The sequence below is a fragment of the Pygoscelis adeliae genome, unplaced genomic scaffold, assembly GCF_000699105.1.
Source record: "Pygoscelis adeliae isolate BGI_AS28 unplaced genomic scaffold, ASM69910v1 Scaffold141, whole genome shotgun sequence".
NCBI classification, from domain to species: domain Eukaryota; kingdom Metazoa; phylum Chordata; class Aves; order Sphenisciformes; family Spheniscidae; genus Pygoscelis; species Pygoscelis adeliae.
In genome coordinates, this window is record NW_008824231.1 from 958,394 (window position 1) to 964,491 (window position 6,098).

A 6,098-nucleotide genomic window follows, 5' to 3' on the forward strand; every position below is an offset into this window, starting at 1 on the left:
ACTTTTTAGAGAATGAAAAATGGTGCGCATTGGTTGATTTAGTCTGTCTTTTCCTCTTTCCTTTTCTCCCAGCATAGCAAATATGGATTGTATTTCTCCCGTCCCAAGATATCAACTGTTAATAATTCACTATGATGATTTTAGACATTTTATATTTAAAGTCTGCATACAATCTACTGATTAAATTGCATTATGAATAGTTGGATGAATATCTTATTTAACAAATTACTTTCTTCTGCCACCACAAATTGTACTTTTACAGCAAATGACTGGCCATTTTAATAAGAATGAATGCAATTATTTTACAGTCTGTGCTCTTTACAGGCTGGCGTACTTCATTTTCATGTAAGAAGTCAGTGAGTATTATTGGAAAGGAGGATTTTTAAAGTTGCCATTTGTGCCTATAATTTACAGAAAATGGCCTTGCCTGGAAAATAAATAAGACGTGGGGGGCTTCAGTGAAATCATTGAACCCAAAAAACCATGAATCACTGAGTATCCTCTTTCTTTGCCACAAACCCCATGGTGATATTGTCTCTTGTGATTTTATCTACTAAACCAAGAAAGGGGGGAAAAAAAAGCTAATGTAGGCAAAGAAATCCTGAAGCAAAGCCAACAAAGTGGACTTCATTCTTCCTCAAGATATGTGAAATCAGACTAGCAAAGACAGACCTGTATTTTGCAACTTTTTCTCAGTTTTAGTCTCAGATAAATTTCATCTATTTTACTAGCATTATACTTCGAGTTGCTGTAAGTTATCCAACCTGTGGAGGCTGCCTGGGATGCAGTCTTTGCTCACTGCAACTGCAAAGAATGGGAATCAACTGAAGTCCATTTCACCTTGCATGTACCATGTGTCTGGTTTTGATAATTATCAGAACTCAGATGATACATAATAAAACATTGCATCAGGGTAATGATAGATGACAATTTAAGTTACATGTACAGATGTCAAAATCCCCCCAAAAAACAAGGGGATGTAGGTATCTGTCACTGAAGCCCTGGAAAATCTCCTCCTTCAGATACTGCGTGCTAAGGCCTTTGTGAAAATGGAATTCAGATTCCAAAGTTAGATATTTTTGAAAGAAATAGCTCTGATCTGCTTTGACCACAGAACCAGGCAGGTATAATCAATGATCACTGGCCTCTGTATGTACTATACTAGTGACTCTTGGAAAATTACTGAAAAAAGAAAACGCGTTTTAGTTCTGCAAGTCATATTGGCTTCAGCCTATAAACCCATCAAGCTACAAGGAAAAGAGTTACTGTATTCCTGCAAACCCACAAATTCAGAGTGCAAAAGCAAGGAAGCACAGAAACTGCAGTAGTTCCTTGGGAGTCCCTAATTCATCATCATTTAACCTGATCCTGCTATGCCCTAATTTAGTTCCTTAATCACATAATTGTGATATATATCTTCAGTCTCTTCTTTTTACCTGTTCCACAATGTACAATCAAATAAGTATTTCCTGAGACAAAGAACACATGCCAGAACCCAATAGTTAGATACACACTTGACTTATAGAGGTACAAGGTTAGAGTCTCCCTGAGTGAGAACGGGGTAGGCTGTGGGTCACCCACATCTTGCATCACTATTGTAGAGATGGTAACAAGGCTGGGGCTGGGGCTGGGGCTGGGGCTGGGGCGGAGAGGGAGAGGTGGAGCTTCAGCAATTCTGGTTTGGAAGTGGGAAATCCACCTTTCTGAAAAGATTTTAATGAAACGGAAATATTCTCATTATGTAAGTACACATATTTGTGTATGTATGTGTGTGTATATATATGTATGTTTACATAGTACTGTGATTCTGTTTTGCAGCACAATTTGCTTGAAGTGGAAGCAGGTGAAGATCCTTAGATCAGTTTTGCCCATGATGCTAATCCTGTTCACTAAAAAAAAGAAAATACTCTAGGAAAAAATAGTGATGTTAGGAAAAGGTGTTTAGACAGGTTCCAACCTGAAGGACAATGAGATCTTGGAGACAGAAGCTACTTGAGAGGAGCAGTCACACTCACATGGCTGCTCAGTTTCAGCTCTTCACCCTCCCTCCCTCCCTCCTCCTATATATACTTCAGGCAGTCCTTAGCTCAATGTCCTAAAAAGTACCGATGCATTTGATGTGACCTATTGACAATGCACTGCTGATCTGTGTTAATTGGCATAGACGAGCCCTGTGAAGGCCCTGATTCCATCTGTCACAGCAGGTTATCTTTTTACACCTCAGTATTTTGAACATCAATAAAATTCTTGGTATTAGATTTCCAGGTAACTCAGTGTGCTTAAATAGGCTACCTGATTCTCCATCAACCCAATTCCACCCAATGTTTCTCTGAAATTGTTCTTAGGTTATGACTTTATTGAGTAAGTTTCAGTCAAGAGTGAATTTTTATGACATTTTGTAAAGCCATGAAAATTAATATTTATAATGGGAAACATGAAACATCTTTAACTATAACTACACTGCTAGGAACTGAAACAGTAAAAGAGCTTACCCTGTTCCATTTCACATTGTATAAGCTATTAGACTGAGGAGGGGGAAGTACAATTTAATTCCTCTCTCCCAGTACATTAAAGGTATATTTGTTTTTAGCTCCTTTCACTGATGCTGTTTTAAATTTTACCCTTTAGCATCCAATAAAAACAAAATAAAAGACAAAAAGACAGAAGAAGGGAGAAATGAAACTACTGTAGAAAATAACCTCAGAGAACAAGACAACTTCGTTTACAATCTAATAAAATATTTTTCATGAGTGTGGAGGGGTGGAAACCACTCTGTAATACCAAGAAACTCAAATCTGTTTTGCTGGGAGGAAATGAAAAGGTCAGCAGTTATCGTGCAAGGGGCCACACTTTATACAACTGAGCTGTACCTAGTGACTACAAAACGGAACTAACTGATAATTAGGAGATGAAAGCACAGTAGCCCCTATGTTTGATCTGCAAATCAATAAAACTCTACTAGGAGCTTCTGTGTTGACTTTTTATTAGTCTTTTTCTCTTTTTTTTTTTTTTTAGCTGATAGCTCTCCTGAGAACTGCAGTTCCTACCCTGCTCTGATCCAAGTCTGATGTCAGTCTGCCTAACAGCACTGATTCACCCAGATAGTCCTAAAAGCCAAGAATTGCTTTCCCTGTCCTATAAAGGTTCTTTCACTTTCTCTGCACCCTCAAGAAGTGAACTCTGGTCCACTTAAAACCCATTTACTTCACAGCAGATTCTTGGGTGCAGCTGAATTCTTCTCGGACAATATAATGTTTTTTAATCAAAAAGAAGCCTCTAAGAGACACCAACAGAAATGGAAATTTCTGACTGTTTAATCATTTGTGGCACACTTGAGATTTCGTACAAATACACAAAGACCTTCCAAAGACAATTCAGTAGTTGTGCATGTAGTGCTTAAACCGGAAGTCACCGGTAGAATGAATTGACATGCAGAATGCGTCATTTGTAATGAAGATGGTGGTTTTACATTTTTGCTAATCTTCTCATCTGTTGCAAAGTTGGGGTTTCCTTTTTATCCCTGCCCTCCACTGCAGGCCTCATTCTTTCCACAAAATAGTTACATGAAGAAGTGAAAGGAAACTGAGAGTGTTATTCTCTTTAAATTGAAGTTTTATCCTCAAAGAAAAGGTAAAAACAGCATTTGATTTTCTGTTGTATTCAGAACTATACGCCCTTCCTTGTCAAGTAACTTAGCTGTTAATTTCTTTCTACCCTTGTGAGGGTCTCAGAGGCGATGTACACACAGGTGAGGATACATACTCCTGCTCAAGCACTGAACAACCCAAATGCAAAATTTTTATTCCCAGCATAGGAATGAGAAGAAATACAGTTTGATTTTCAGCAACTAATTTTTTTAGGTTTACCTGCAAATTCTTTTTCTTGTAGACAGTGGAGATTTAATCAAAAGAGTAAAGAAGGCTCTCTGATGGTTACTGACTCACATCTCTTTCAGCAGTTCTGTGAGTCACTGAACTCATTTCCAATGAAATGAAGCTCAGCTGTTCTCCCAGTGTTTATACACTTACAGATATGTGAGTATGCCTTTGCAAAGACCAATATAATGTGACCTTCGCCGCTATGTATAGCCAGTAAGTAATAATGTAGAAGAAATGTCATAGGAGTTGATTGTGCCGCACAAGTCTTCAAGGTTTATGTTTTATGCAAAACCATTCCTATCATTGGAGTAGCATGGGAGCTGCTCTTCCTACAATGCTGCTGTTCAAGTGAATCTGAAGAAATTGATTCTTTTCCTTATAGGCGGTTTGCCATGTCTGGACAACTTAGAAGGGCCAACCAACAGGCTCAATGTTGGGGCACTGTCTTCAGTGAGATATGAACAGCCCCATAGACCCTGAGCTTCCTGGGACACTCCAGCTGCTTGCTTTCTGTCTGTCCTTGCTGCTTATTCTCAACTTGATGGGATTAAAGTTCAGGGAATTACATTCTCATACTGAGTTTGGGAAAGTCAGTGCTATCTGTTTCTTTCCAACCAGTCTTGACTTGTCTCAAACAAGACAAGGTCCAAGCAAAAGCTGAGGACCATGTCAGGAAACAGCACACTCAGCTTTCCAGGTAATTTCAGAGCTTGCTATTTTGCAGTTTGTTCCAGGACATGTCTTTACAAGAAAGCAATCTGGGTAGTACAGAGGTTTGCAGCCAAGAACAAACTGAGACCCACTTTTCACCCACAGTACACAGCCATCAGTGAGTATCAATCACCTGTGGCTGTCTTTTACTTTTTTCTTATTTCTTTTCCATGTCTTTTTCATTAGTTACAGCTGTCGGATCTTTCCCACCTCTCCAACGTCCCTGGTAAGTACAGCAACGGGAACAAGTGCATGTGTGTCTTGCCTCACAGCTTTTGGGAGGCAGAGCTTGGTTTCTTCTTGGCAGCTGCAAGAGCCCTGGGGAAAAGGTTTGAGGCCACCCAGCTGAGCAGATGGGTGGCAGCAGCTGGGGCGTGCTGTTCCCAGCAGCTCCTCCAGCTGCAGTCGTTACCCATTAATGAGCAGCAGTGGCGTTGCTCCATCAGTGTGGTGGTTCCAACCGCGGGCCTTCTGCTCCCTTCCCAGAAACGATTCCTTATCTCCCGCCAGTCAGCCTCACTCTTCTACTTTATTAATTACAGGCTCAGCTGTGAGTCCTTCCACATGCCCGCTCTGGGAGTAATGGTCTGTGAGAAGTATCATTAGTCTCCCGTGTGGGCTGCCCGCACTGCCAGATCCCTCAGCTGGAAGAGAGCAACTGTTAGCTAAATGCTGCTCTCCTTTCCTACACAGGTGAGAAAAGACAGGACAAGTAAACATGGAGGAATGGGAAGAATTGACCCCATCTCTTCACAGGGCAGTCTTTGCAGACCCAGGCACACAGAGAGGCAGTAAACGGCAGTAGCGTGGTGGCTACATAAGGGCTCTTCTTTGAGCACCAGGACTATGTCCTTCCCTTTATATTTTCCTCCTCAATATCCCGAGCAGCACCTGAAAGCCCCATTCAGAATTGCAGCTCTGTTATCCTGGGTGTGGTATGAAGCTATGCTAAGTCACAGCTCCCTGCTTCTAACACTGAGAAGTTAATGAACTAACCCACTAATCCTGCAAAGGTGCAGATGCTGTGTTGCTTTCGGCATGTGGTGAATCTATTGGAAATGAACCTATTGGCAGTGTCACTACATCAGATAGATTTAGAATCATAGAATCATTTAGATTGGAAAAGACCTTTAAGATCATCAAGTCCAACCACTAACCTAACACTGCCAAGTCCACCTCTAAACTACATCCCTAAGCACCACCTCTACCCGTCTTTTAAATACCTTCAGGGATGTTGACTCCACCACTTCCCTGGGCAGCCTCTTCCAATGCTTGACAACCCCTTCAGTGAAGAAATTTTTCTTAATCCAATCTACACCTCCCCTGGTGCAACTTGAGGACATTTCCTCTTGTCCTATCACTTGTTACCTGGGAGAAGAGACCAAAACCCACCTCGCTACAGCCTCCTTTCAGGTAGTTGTAGAGAGCGATGAGGTCTCCCCTCAGCCTCCTTTTCTCCAGGCTAAACAAACCCAGTTCCCTCAGCTGCTCCTCATCAGACTTGTTCTC